Source organism: Sminthopsis crassicaudata, chromosome 1 (assembly GCF_048593235.1).
Source record: "Sminthopsis crassicaudata isolate SCR6 chromosome 1, ASM4859323v1, whole genome shotgun sequence".
Classification (NCBI taxonomy): Eukaryota; Metazoa; Chordata; class Mammalia; order Dasyuromorphia; family Dasyuridae; genus Sminthopsis; species Sminthopsis crassicaudata.
Genome location: NC_133617.1, coordinates 709,620,953 through 709,636,511, shown reverse-complemented (window position 1 = coordinate 709,636,511; position 15,559 = coordinate 709,620,953).

Here is a 15,559-nt window from a genome sequence, read left to right as displayed (position 1 = left end):
CTAGTTATATTGAAAAATAATTTTCAAAAATATTTAATAATGGTCACAGATTCACATCTAAGAACAGTTATATAGAAATGTTATGGAAATGGGGACCTTTAAGCATTTCTCTACCAAAGGAAGTTTATTTTAGCAGCTTTGGCAAGCTTGAAAAAGATGGGGCAAGATAGATGAAAGATAGGGAAATCAATCAGGAGACTAATATAGCAATGCATACAAAAGGTGATGAAGTCCTGAACTAGAATAAATAGTAGGTAAAGGAGAAAAGAAAATACCTATGAGAATTGATGGAGAGTCAAAATCAATAAGGCTAAATATGAGAGTGATGAAGAAGAAGAAACAAAGAGGTCTTCAATTTTTCCTATATGGACAAGAAGAAGGATATAGATGACCTAAGAGAAATAAGGAAATTTAGAAGAATGAAACATTTATTTAGGGAGAAAATGCATGAATTAATTTAAAAAGAAAAATTTCAGTTTTCTTATATAATCTCCTTGTCTCTTCTTTGTCATAAAGTAAAATAATAAAGCAGACCATAATGACAAAGGAAACTTATCTGATAGCAAATAAAATGACATGAGTTCTATTTTGAATGAATTTTCTTTCCCAGATGCTTTTGAGACACATAGATAACTGTGCCCAGCAGGAAAATGTCTATGCTACACAGGAAACTCTAATGAGAAACTGGAGCTCAATATATTTAGAAGAAAATGAACTTCATACAGATGAGAAACATATTATAGAAGAAGTACTAGCTGCAACATCAGAAAAGTTGTATTTGAATTCTGGCTCTATAATTTAATATAAATTTGATTTTGAAAAAAGATATTTCAACTCCCTGGACCTATTCTTCTTCATGTGTAAAACAGAAGTAGAAGAGTTAGTTTCACAACGTCTAAGATCCAAGTCCAGTATTTAATCTAATTCAGGATCTTGAACATATGGACAGGACTACATAGAATGCAGACTGCTTCCATCAGTATATATTCTAGCAAACATAGGCATTAGCCATTCCCATTCCTCAATAGAAAGGCCAATGTTAATACTGTAGTGTGCTAATATCTTCCAGGAAGACACCTGCTATTGTCTAATCACTTGGCTAACTAACCCTAAACTGACATAACTAACTAACTAACATAACTAACATAACTAACTAACTAACATAACTAACTAACATAACTAACTAACTAACTAACTAACTAACATAACTAACTAACATAACTAACATAACTAACATAACTAACATAACTAACATAACTAACATAACATAACATAACATAACTAACTAACATAACATAACATAACTAACTAACCCTAAACTGACAGGAAGCACTGATCAAAAGAAAAGTGTTACATGCTGAGTCAAAGATTATAATTTTCTTTTTTTTTATTTACAATTTTTTTCACAGTATATATGCTTGAGTAATTTTTTAAATAATATTATCCCTTGTATTCATTTTTCCAAATTATCCCCCTCCCTCCACTCCCTCCCCCCGATGACAGGCAATCCCATACATTTTATATGTGTTACAATATAACCTAGATACACTATATGTGTGTAAATACCATTTTCTTGTTGCACATTAAGTATTAGATTCCGAAGGTATAAGTAACATGGGTAGATAGACAGTAGTGCTAACAATTTACATTCACTTCCCAGTGTTCCTCCTCTGGGTCTAGTTATTTCTGTCCATCACTGATCAACTGGAAGTGAGTTGGATCTTCTTTATGTTGAAGATATCCACTTCCATCAGAATACATCTTCATACAGCATTGAAGTGTACAGCAATCTTCTGGTTCTATTCATTTCACTCAGTATCAGTTGATGTAAGTCGCTCCAAGCCTCTCTGTATTCCTCCTGCTGGTCATTTCTTACAGAGCAATAGTATTTCATAACCTTCATGTACCATAATTTACCCAACCATTCTCCAATTGATGGACATCCATTCATCTTCCAGTTTCTAGTTACAACAAAAAGAGCTGCCACAAACATTTTGGCACATACAGGTCCCTTTCCCTTCTTTAGTATTTCTTTGGGATATAAGCCCAGTAGTAGTACAGCTGGGTCAAAGGGTATGCACAGTTTGATAACTTTTTGGGCATAGTTCCAAATTGCTCTCCAGAATGGTTGGATTCTTTCACAACTCCACCAACAATGTATCAGTGTCCCAGTTTTCCCACATCCCCTCCAACATTCATCATTATTTGTTCCTGTCATCTTAGCCAATCTGACAGGTGTATAGTGGTATCTCAGAGTTGTCTTAATTTGCATTTCTCTAATCAGTAGTGATTTGGAACACTCTTTCATATGAGTGGATATAGTTTCAATTTCATCATCTGAGAATTATCTGTTCATATCCTTTGACCATTTATCAATTGGAGAATGGTTTGATTTCTTATAAATTAGGGTCAGTTCTCTATATATTTTGGAAATGAGACCTTTGTCAGAACCTTTAACTTTAAAAATATTTGCCCAATTTGTTATTTCCCTTCTAATCTTGTTTGCATTAGTATTGTTTGTACAGAAACTTTTTAGTTTGATGTAATCAAAATCTTCTATTTTGTGATCAATAATGATCTCTAGTTCTCCTCTGGTCATAAATTCCTTCCTCCTCCACAGGTCTGAGAGGTAGACTATCCTCTGTTCCTCTAATCTATTTATCATCTCATTTTTTATGCCTAAATCATAGACCCATTTTGATCATATCTTGGTATATGGTGTTAAGTGTGGATCCATATCTAATTTCTGCCATACTAATTTCCAGTTTTCCCAACAGTTTTTTTTTCCAAATAATGATTTTTTATCCCTCACGTTGGTAAAAGATTATAATTTTCAAGATCTCCATATTTAGGGTAATGTTCATTGTTTTAGTATGGACAGAATTGTACCATTAGAGAAACTCAAACATACCCATGCCAGATAATTATGCCTTGTGAGCTTGAGAAAACTTATTTAATCTCATTAATCATCAGTTTTCCCATCAAAAGTCAGAACTCAGCAATCTCTGAAGCCCTTTCAGTCTAAACATGACCCTAAGAATATTTCCACTGGTTCTTATCCCAAGTACATATGACATTAACAATATCCTTAGGCTTCTGTGAGGCAGAGTTTGAGCATTATCCTTTTTGATTTGATAAAAGAGATTTATTATGCTCAGGTATTCTGTTTGAAAACTAGTTAAAAGAAGTCAGGTCAGATTCTCCAAAAATAGTGACCTGTTCTGAATATTTTGCAACATAAAAATAATAAAAATTCAGGATAATAAAAATTCAGAGTTGGAAGACCTCAGAAGCTCTCCAGACCCATAGGTGACTGAAAAGGCATCCATTGTTCATTTGAGGTAAGCATTATTATATACTATATAGATGATATTTAAATATTTCTAATGAGGTAGAAACAACTTTTTTGGAAGTTGTTTGTTTGTTTTTCTTGACATCAAGCCTAGATTTGTCAATTAGAAATAACTACCCACTAATTCTTGACTTTTTCTTTGTTTTCCTCCTTCATGTAGAGAAATAATATAGAACAGTGTTATAAAAATATATAACAAAGAGAATATTCAGGAGTAAAAGGTGAAAAGAATGTCAGATACTGTAGAATATTAAAAAAAGATGGAGAAAACAGATAGGAAGTGTTAGGATTACTAAGTGAGAACTGAGGTTTTCTGGACAATTACAAGGTGAGAACTCAGGTTGACTTGATAGAGGGGGCAAGCTCATTGGCTGGGGTGGTTCTTCCCAGAAGCCCTTGCATTATCCCACGCCCATTCTCTGGGAGAATAAAAGAGAGGACTCTCAGAGAAAGAGGAAGACTCTGAATTGCATCAGGCTTGACGGGGCTCTCTGCAGGAAGGGAAGTCACTTCTTTGGACAAGAGTTAACAGCAACTGCCTGGAGACAACGGTTCACTACAGGAAGAAGAATCTGTCTTAAAGATTTGAGTAGACACAGCAGATCTCTTCCCAGAGAGCGATCCGGCAGCTTCTAGAGACGACAGCTCGCTACATTTGGCGCCCAACGTGGGGCAAGGACATTTGCTTATCCTGACAAGAAGAGCTAGACCAGACCTTCGCATTTTGGCGCCCGAACAGGGACAGACACAGTCCTGATTCCAGTGGAAAAGCTTCTGATCTAGATCTCAGTCTCTCTGACCCAGAACCGTGAGTAACGAGGAAACTTTGTTAAAGATTAAGTGAGCGTGCTAATAGATAAATAAGGAACTTAACTTGTTAAGGGCTAAACCAGGAATCTCTTATAGCTGAAATGGGGCAGATGTTAGCTATATTCAATCCCTGGACCTCAGCCGACTCATCCCCAGCCCCAGAAGCAACCTCAGCTCCACCCCCATTCAGGAGTGGTACTATAGAGAGTATAATCAAGATAATTGAGGAGCAGAGTTTACTTGTAACCTGGGTACAGATTGCTAAACTCTTGGCTGCATTAAGACGTACATCCCCTTGGTTCTTAGAGGAAGAAAAGATAGATGTAGATAAATGGAAGCTAGTGGGATATGAAATGAAAGAATTTCAAGCAAAAAATGGGCCTCGTTCAATTTCTGCAGAAGTATTTTATATCTACAACATAGTTCAATTAGCCTTAAACTATCAAGCAAGTTGTAGGAGAAGGAAAAGTTCTAAAAATGAAGAGAGGAGGAAGTGTGAGGAAAAAAGGAAAGATCAAGATCTTTCCCTAGACCAAGAGGATTTAAATGAGGAATTATGGTATGATTCTCTTGAAGAAGCTTCAACCCTGCCTAGAGAACAGATTATTGACAGGCCCGCATCAACCCCACCTTCAGAGATGGAGGAAGAAAGAGGGGAAGAGGCAGAAACACAAACAGAATTGCCTGTGAAGAAGCCTAAGCCTATGACAAGATTAGAAAAAGCATTGGTTAAAGCTAAGAGAGAAGGACAGGATATAAGTGATTTTATACATGCATATCCTGTGATTGAAAATACTGACTCTGTAGGTCAAAAAAGGAGAAGATATGCACCTTTAGATTTGAATAAAATTAAGGATTTGAAAAAAGGTTGTACCCTTTATGGGGCTACATCAGCTTATGTCAAAATGTTACTAGATGGTTTGTCTTATGAAGTCCTAACCCCGAATGATTGGAAATCCATAGCAAGGACATGTCTGGAACCTGGAGAAAATTTATTATGGCTTGCGGAATTTCATGAATTATGTAAAATTCAAGTCAGATGCAATTTGGAAATAGGAGTTAACACACAATTCACTTTTGAGCACTTAGCTGGTGAAGGTCAGTATGGAGAGAATTCGGAACAGATTAATTATACCATGACAATATATGAACAAATTGCTAAGGCTGCAATAAAAGCTTGGGGTGTCCTTCCTGGACAGAAAGATCGTGGAGAGGCTTTCACTAAAATACAGCAAGGTCCCAATGAACCTTTTGCAGATTTTGTGGGACGTTTGCAAACTGCTGTCAAAAGAACTATTGGAGAAAATTCAGCTACAGAAATAATGACCAGACATCTGGCTAAGGAAAATGCCAATGAGATTTGCAAAAGAATTATATGGGGATTAGACAAAGATGCTCCTTTAGAGGAGATCATAAGACGCTGTGCTACAGTGTGAACAAATGCTTTTTACACCCGGACAATGATGAATGCGGAAAGACAGGGTCCCTCCTGGCAAGGGACTTCTAGAGAAACTCGGCGATGTTTTCAATGTGGAAAAATTGGACATCTAAGAGCTCAGTGTAGGTATGGAGATACAGTGAGAAGACAGGGTGAGAGAAGACCTAAAACCCCATGTCCAAAATGCAACAGAGGACTCCATTGGGAATCAGAGTGTAAACTAATTCAGGGAAATAGGATGAGGGGCCCAGATCCAGGGCCCCAGGCAAAAAAGACTTGGGGCATGATGGCAGCTGATGTTACACCCAAAGAGCCTTTAGAAGGCCAGGACTCTGATTTAATCAATCAGCTGAAAAACAATCACATGGAAGAAAGGGATTACCCAATCAATCAGCCAAAAGACAATCAGATTGCAAAAATGGATTACACTTGGGGAGAATACAGGCCTTTTAAACCAACATGGCTGTATCCAGTGCAAACAACTCCAATGTAATTGTCAGATGATGAGAAGAGATTTAGAAAGTGGTAAATAAAAGGAAATTAGATAGGTTAACTGCCTGGGAGAGAGAGTTTGCTTGTATTTCTTCAGCAGGAGAAGGAATCAGATGGGTGCCAACGAGTCATATTCGCCTTGTCCATCAGAGAGAGACAGAAAAAGAGAAAGGCCTCAAAATAAAGGAGAAGATCTAAGAAACATCTGACACTGAAAGAGCATGGATAATAAGAAGACTGTTAAAGAACTTTAAAAACCAGCAGGAATCATTGGACTTCCTCACACAAGATGAGACTAATGGACAATGGACTTATGGACATTTATAAATTTTCAATTTATGATTATGTTATATACTTCTAGCATGTGTTACGTTACTATGTTACTATGTGCTTATGTAATTTATGTAATTATCTGTAATACTTCCCATATTGATGGATTTATGTTTCAAGGTCATGACTGTCCTATGTTCTAAATCAAAAGAAAGGGGGAGATGTTAGGATTACTAAGTGAGAACTGAGGTTTTCTGGACAATTACAAGGTGAGAACTCAGGTTGACTTGATAGAGGGGGCAAGCTCATTGGCTGGGGTGGTTCTTCCCAGAAGCCCTTGCATTATCCCACGCCCATTCTCTGGGAGAATAAAAGAGAGGACTCTCAGAGAAAGAGGAAGACTCTGAATTGCATCAGGCTTGACGGGGCTCTCTGCAGGAAGGGAAGTCACTTCTTTGGACAAGAGTTAACAGCAACTGCCTGGAGACAACGGTTCACTACAGGAAGAAGAATCTGTCTTAAAGATTTGAGTAGACACAGCAGATCTCTTCCCAGAGAGCGATCTGGCAGCTCAGCAACTGCCTGGAGACAACGGTTCACTACAGGAAGAAGAATCTGTCTTAAAGATTTGAGTAGACACAGCAGATCTCTTCCCAGAGAGCGATCCGGCAGCTTCTAGAGACGACAGCTCGCTACAAGGAAGTATCAAGGCAAAACAATGTTGTATTCTGAGTATCTATGTCACTGAACAATTTAGTATTGTTATCCAATCAAAGAATATAAAGTTCTAAAAGCCTAATAATTTCCCTACTTTTCAATTTAATGTGGTAGTCTAAAGACTGGCTTTTTACCCATTCAGACTTTTTTCAGGTTTATATTCAACCATAGATTCTTTCAAAGTTTAGTTGCTGAATCTGCATTGTTGAAACAAATCATGATCATTTTGATTTGAGGGAAATGTTTTATTCTCTTCAGCATGTGGTTTGTGGGCCTGTTTCTGTGGTCTAAAAATGCCATCAAGGTCCATCAAAATGAATCACTCTCTCTTTCATATACTTTTTGTCTAAAATATATGAGAAATCAAATTGAAAGCTAGTCAATGTCACAAAGGATAATCTCAATAATAGATGCAGAGAAGTGGAGCTTGGAAATGAAATAAATATGTACACATTTTCCCCTCAAACTAGTCATATGCTAAGATTTTGCAAATCCCAATAACTTCAGCTATTTCACACCTCTGTCTGATATCATTCAGAAGTGCAAGCACATAGAATGACACAATAGGACTATTTGAATAACAGCTTATTTTTTTTTTTTTTGAAAAATGTGTTTCACATTCAATTTATTTTTCTTTTGCATTCCATATGTTTAAAATGATTTTTCTGTCTCTTTTAATAATATCTCTCTTTCTTTCCTTCCCTCTCTTCCCCCCTCCTCCCTACCATCCTCCTCTCTCTCTCTCTCTCTCTCTCTCTCTCTCTCTCTCTCTCTCTCTCTCTCTCTCTCTGACTTCAGGGTTGGTGTCTATCACATTGTGCCATCTAGCTGCCCAGAGATTATTAATTATTTTATCTGCAAGCAACAGAAAAGTGAGAAAAAGGTGGAGCTTCAGTCATGAGGAACAATCATTGCAAAGGCACAGAGATGCATTGTAGATGAGCAATGTCAAATAAACTAGTATAGTTGGACCATAGATTCTTTGTGAAGGTAATATGTAAAAAGATGGATAGATAGAAATAGACTAGTAATAATAAGCTCTACATGATAACCAGAAGTTTTTATTTGACTCTAGAGGTCTCTTTCAACTCCAAATCTATTATAGTATAATTTGAAAGACAATAATGAGACAGCATACCAGAATTTGTAGGATGCAGCTGAAGCGGTTATTAGGGGAAATTTTATATCTCTGGATACTTATGTGCATAAAAATAGAGAAAGAGAAGATAAATGAATTGGGCTTACAACTAAAAAAAGCTAGAAAAAGAACAAATTAAAAATCTTCAATTAAATATCAAATTTAAAATTCTGAAAATAAAAGGAGATATTAATAAAATTGAAAATAAAAAAATGTTGAATCAATAAAAACTAAGTTTATTTTATGAAAACACCCAAAAAAAGATAAACTTTTATTTAATTTGATTAGAAAAAAATAAAGAACATTAAATTTTTAGTCTCAAAAAATGAAAAGAGAGAACGTTCCACCAATGACAAGAAAATTAGAGCAATAATTATGAGTTATTTATTTGATTTGATAATCTAAGTGAAATGGAGGAATACCTATAAAAATATAGATTACCCAGGTTACCAGAGGAGGAAATAAATTATTTAAATAGTCCCATTTTAGAAAAAGAAATAAACCTCTGAAGAAAAAAAAATCTCCAGGACCAGATGGATTTACATGTGAATTCAATCTAACATTTAAAGAACAATTATTTCCAATACTGTGCAAACTACCAAGATGGTGGAGAAGCTAGACGGAACTTTCTAAGCTCTCCAATTCCCTTTCTACCAAGTATTTAATTCAGCCTCAAAAACAGCGCTTGATGGGTAAAACCCATGAAGATTGGAAATACAAAAACTTACCAGCGAAAGAGAATCTGGAATATAGCCAGAAAAGTTTTGACCTGAGGTAGCGGGAGCAGACCAGTTCAGAGCAGGGAGAGAAATGGGAGTGAGCAGCATCTGCAGTTGGAAGGTTTACACAGAGCTCTCTGCTGTAGCCTGACTGCTTTGCTTTGGTAGCAGAGAAGTTGGAGCCTGGGGTAGTGGGTACGCTGAGGGATGCCAAAGCCCAAGAGGCTCTGGCTGCACCACCCAGGAGTGGAAGTGACCTATGCAAACCATAACACAGTTCTTCACAACATTTGGCAGCAAGGGTCTCGTGGTGAGGGGCAGTCACACACAGCATGGGCATAACCCAGAGCAGCCTTTCATCTGTATAATGAGGGGATCTCTGGGGATAGTGGAATTTCCCCAGCCTGACTGCGCTCGCTCAGGCAGGAACACTTCTGGTGTGGTGAGGGATCCCAAATACTCAGAGTATTTGTGGCAGGGCAATGATACCTTTGCTCCTTAACCACTAGCCCCAAGGCAGTCATGTCACTAATCCTCACAGCTGGGCTCCTAGCAGGGAACTTACACAGCCCAGCCCATGATACCCAGGTATAATCACTTCCCCTTGGAGCTCTTCCCAGAGCCCTCCCAAAGCTCCACTGTTCCTTGCAGCCCATTGAGAGGGCAAATACTGCCCATAAACCCATCCTCACTCTGCAGAGGAAGTTGGTAATCTCCTTGCCCTGAGGGCAGACTCTGAAGGCTTTAAAAAAAATGAGCAAAAAAATGAAGAAAATTATTGAAAGCTTCTATGCAGAAAAAGAGCTGGTTTCCAAACCTGAGGAGGCTAATAGCAGACAGCTTCCAGACAATTCCCCAAATAATGCTCTCCTAGAAGAAACTATTAAAAATCTGAAAAGAGAATTAGAAGAAAAAATGGGGAAAGGAAAGAGAATCTATGCTGGAGAATAACAATGTCCTGAAATGTGAATTAAAAAAGGTAAACAACTTCCTGAAATGTGAATTGGAAAAGGTAAAGAATTCACAGGAAGTGCAGGAAAACAGAATTAAAGAGTTGGAAAAGGTAAAGAAATCACAAGAAAGTAGGATCTGTGAATTGGAAAAGATAAAGAATTCCCAAGAAAGTAGGATTTGTGAATTGGAAAAAAACAAATTTAGTAAAATGGAAAACAATTCCATGGAGCAAAACAACTCATCTAAAAACTCAATTGGACACATACAGAAAGAAGTTTAAAAAGCTAATGAAGAAAATAACTCATTAAAAATCAGAATTGAACAAATAGAAATGAATGATTCACTGAGACACCAAGAAGAAGTCGAGCAAAGCCAAAAAAATGAAATCTGCAGGAAAATGTCAGCTACCTACTTGCCAAAACAACAAACCTGGAAAATAGATATAGGAGAGACAATCTGAGAATTATTGGACTTCCTGAAAATTATGATGAAAAAAAGATCCTAGATTCTATTTTACAGAAAATCATCAAAGAGAACTGCCCAGAAATAATAGAATCAGAAGGTAAAATAGACATTGAAAGAATTCATCAAACACCTTCTGAAAAAGATCCTAAAAAAAAAAAAAAACTCCACTGAACATTGTGGCCAAATTTCAGAACAATTAGACTAAGGAAAAAAATATTACAAGCAGCCAGGAAAAAACAATTCAAATACCAAGGTGCCACAATAAGGGTCCCTCAAGATCTGGCTGCCTCTACATTAAAAGATTGAAGGGCCTGGAATCTGATATTCCACAAGGCAAAAGAACTTGGAATGCAGCCAAGAATAAACAACCCAGGTAAGGTGAGCATTTCCTTATATGGAAGAAGATAGACATTTAGTGAAACAGGTGAATTCCATATGTTTCTAAGTAAAAAAAAAAAAAAAAGTATAAAGAAAAAAAAAAAATATCTCCAATAGTAGGACTCAAAAGAAGCAGAAAAAGGTAAAAGGGACTCTTGAGAACTGAATTTCTGTTGTGGATATACATTAAGATTACATGTATAATTTGATTTTAAGGATATAAGAAGAAAAAAGGGAAGTAGAAATGGAAAGGGGATAGTGTAAGAAAAAGGGGAAAGGGAAGATAAAAAGAGGGAAACCACATCCCCACAAAGAGGCAAAGAAAACCTAACATATCTGAGGGAAGTTAGAAAGGGGGAGAAATACTGTGTGAACATTACTCCCATCAGAATTGGCTCAAAGAGAAAATAATTAACATATTAGTTTTACAGAAAATTCTTTCTCACCTCATTAAAAAGAGGGAAAGGAAAAGGGAAAAAGAAAAGAACAATAAGGAAAGGGAATAAGAAAGGGAAGATGATTTAAAGGGAAGAGGGAGGGATATTAAAGAGGGAGAGCTACGTAATGCAAGTGGGGCTCATAAGTTTAATACTGGGGAAGGGGTTCAGTGGGGGTAAGGGAAAAAAGCATAATCAGATGTAAAGGGCTACAACTGAACAATGCACTTGTATAATGAAGCATGTGAGACTAATTGCCAATTGGACAGTTCCCTATTAACTTGTTTGAAGGTTGACCCTCCCCAACTGTTCTGTGCTGATGACAAAGAGGGGGAATTGACATGTGTGGGAGGAGTAGGAGGAGGAAGAGGAAGGGAGAAACAGAAGCTGAATCAGTCTCTCCTGGGCATTTGAGGGAGGAAGGTATGTGTGAGGTAGCTAGGCCTAACCCCCTGAACTTGACTGTAAAAGATCAAGAATAAAGAAGTTTAGTGATGCTGACTCCAGCTGATTTCTGGGAAGACAGAGCTCCAGCAATCAGGGGATATTATGATGGCAGGAAATACATAATTAGTAATTTTAACTATAAATGTGAATGAGATGAACTCTCCCATTAAAAGGAGGCAGATAGCAGACTGGATCAAAAGTCAGAACCCTACAATATGTTGTTTAAAGGAAACACACTTAAAGCAGGGAGATACTTACAGAGTAAAGATAAAAGGCTGGAGCAGAATCTATTATGCTTCCAGTGAAGTTAAAAAAGCAGGGATAGCCATCCTTATCTCAGATCAAGTAAAAGCAAAAATTGATCTAATCAAAAGAGATGAGAAAGGAAACTATATCTTACTAAAGGGTAGCATAGACAATGAAGCAATATCAATACTAAACATATATACACCAAGTGGTATAGCATCTAACCACCTAAAGGAAAAGTTAAGAGAGTTGCAAGAAGAAATAGACAGCAAAACTATAATAATGGGAGATTTCAACCTTGCACTCTCAGAATTAGATAAATCAAACCACAAAACAAATAAGAAAGAAATTAAAGAGGTAAATTGAATATTAGGAAAATTAGGTATAATAGACCTTTAGAGAAAACTGACTGAGACAGAAAGAAGTATACTTTCTTCTCAGCAGTTCATGGAACCTATAGAAAAAATTGACCATATATTAGGACATAAAGATCTCAAAATTAAATGCAGGAAGGCAGAAATAGTAAAGGCTTTCTTTTCAGATCATGATGCAATAAAAACTACATTCACCAAAAAGTTAGGGGTAAATATAACAAAAAGTAATTGGAAACTAAATAATCTCATCTTAAAGAATGATTGGGTGAAACAGCAAATTATAGACACACTTAATAATTTCACTCAAGATAATGACAATGATGAGACATCACACCAACATTTGTGGGATGCAGCTAAAGCAGTAATAAGGGGAAATTTTTTATCTTTGAAGGCTTACTTGAAGAAAATAGAAAAAGAAAAAACCAGTGAATTGGGCTTGCAGCTTAAAAAGCTAGAAAAATACTAAATTAAAAAAAAAACCCAAACAAATACTAAACTTGAAATTCTAAAATTAAAAGGAGAAATTAATAATATTGAAAGTAAAAATACTATTGAACTAATAAATAAAACTAAGAGTTGGTTTTCTGAAAAAAAAACCAATAAAATAGATAAACCTTTGGTAAATCTGATTAGAAAAAGGAGGGAGTTAGTCTTAAAAATGAAAAGGGGGAACTTTCCACCAATGAGGAGGAAATTAGAGAAATAATAAGGAGTTACTTTGCCTAACTTTATGCCAATAAATTTGATAACTTAAGTGAAATGGAGGACTATCTCCAAATGTATAGGCTTCCCAGATTAACAGAGGAGGAGATAAATTGCTTAAATAGTCCCATTTCAGAAAAAGAAATAGAGCAAGCTATTAATCAACTCCCTAAGAAAAAATCTCCAAGACCAGATGGATTCACAGGTGAATTCTACCAAACATTCAAATAACAATGAGCTCCAATGTTCTATAAACTATTTGCAAAAATAGGGAATGAAGAAGTCCTACCAAATTCCTTTTATGACACATACATAGTACTAATACCCAAGCCAGGTAGTTAGAAAATGGAGAAAGAAAACTATAGACCAATCTCCCTAATGATTATTGACGCTAAAATCTTAAATAAGATATTAGCAAAAAGACTCCAGAAAATCATCCCCAGGATAATACATCATGATCAAGTAAGATTTATACCAGAAAAGCAGAGCTGGCTCAATATTATGAAAACTATCAGTATAATTGGCCATATTAATAATCAAATTAACAAAAATCATATGAGCATTTCAATAGATGCAAAAAAAGCATTTGATAAAACCCAACATCCATTCCTATTAAAAACACTTGAGAGTATAGGAATAAATGGACTTTTTCTTATGATAATAAGTAGCATCTATTTAAAACCATCAATAAGCATCATATGTAATGGAGAAAGATTGCAACCATTCCCTTTAAGATCAGGGGTGAACAAGGTTGTCCACTATCACCATTACTATTCAATGTTTTATTAGAAACACTAGCTTTGGCCATAAGAGTGAAGAAAGAGATTAAAGGAATTAGAGTAGATAATAAGGAAACCAAATCATCACTCTTTGCAGATGATATGATGGTATACATAGAGAACCCCAAAGATTCAACTAAAAAGCTATTAGAAATAATTCACATCTTTAGCAAAGTTGCAGCATACAAAATAAATCCACATAAGTCATCAGCATTCTTATATGTCATTAACAAATCCAACAGAGTTACAAAAATAAATTCCATTTAAAGTAACTACAGATAGTATATAAATATTTTATACTATCTGTAGTTACTTTAAATGGAATATATTTACACTTTTCATACAAATAATGTCCGATCTAACCAATTGGAAAAATATTAAATGCTCTTGGATAGGACAAGCAAATATAATAAAGATGACAATACTACCTAAACTAATCTATTTATTTGGCGCTGTACCAATCAGACTCCTAAAAAAACTATTTTAATGACCTAGAAAAAATAACAACAAAGTATGGAAAAACAAAAAGTCAAGAATTTCCAGGGAATTAATGAAAAAAAAAAATCAAATGAAGATGGCCTAGCTGTACCAGATCTAAAATTATATTATAAAGCTGCAGTTACCAAAACCATTTGGTATTGAATAAGAAAAAGACTAGTTGATCAGTGGAATAGGTTAGGTCCAAAGGACAAAATAATCAATAACTCTAATAATCTAGTGTTTGACAAACCCAAGGACCCCAGCCTTTGGGATAAGAACTCAATGTCTGACAAAAATTGCTGGGAAAATTGGAAATTAATATGGCAGAAACTAGGCATTGATACACACTTAACACTGTATACCAAGGTCAGGTCAAAATGGGTACATGACCTAGGAATAAAGAAGGAGATTATAAATAAATTAGAGTTACACAGGATAGTTTACCTCTCAGACCTGTGGAAGAGGAATGAATCAATGTCCAAAGAAGAACTACAGATCATTACTGATCACAAAATAGAAAGCTTTGATTATATCAAATTGAAAAGGTTTTGTAAAAACAAAATCAATTCAGATAAGATTAGAAGGGAAACAATGAACTGGGAAAACATTTTTTACACTCAAAGGTTCAGATAAAGGCCTCATTTCCAAAATATATAGGGAATTGACTCTAATATATAAGAAATCAAGCCAATTTCCAATTCATAAATGCTTAAAGGATATGAACAGATAATTCTCGGATAAAGAAATTGAAAACATTTCTAGTCATATGAAAAGATGCTCCAAATCATTATTAATCAGAGAAATGCAAATTAAGAAAACTCTGAGATACCACTACACACCTGTCAGATTGGCTAGAATGACAGGGAAAGGTAATGCAGAATGTTGGAGAGGATATGGGAAAATAGGGACACTGATACATTGTTGGTGAAACTGCGAATACATCCAGCCATTCTGGAGAGCAATTTCGAACTATGCTCAATAAATTATCAAAATGTGAATACCCTTTGATCCAGCAGCGTTGCTACTGGGTTTGTATCCCAAAGAGATCTTAAAGAAGGGAAAGGGACCTATATGTACAAGAGTGTTTGTGGCTGCCCTCTTTGTGGTGGCCAGAAACTGGAAACTATGTGGATGCCCATCAATTGGAGATTGGTTGAATAAATTGTGGTATATAATTATTGTGGAATATTGTTGTTATGTAAGAAATGACCAACAGGATGATTTCAGAAAAGCCTGCAGAGACCTACATGAACTGATGCTGAGTGAAATGATCAGGACCAGGAGATCATTATATACTTCAACAAAAATACTGTATGATGATCAATTCTGATGGTTGTGGCCCTCTCCAACAATGAGATGAA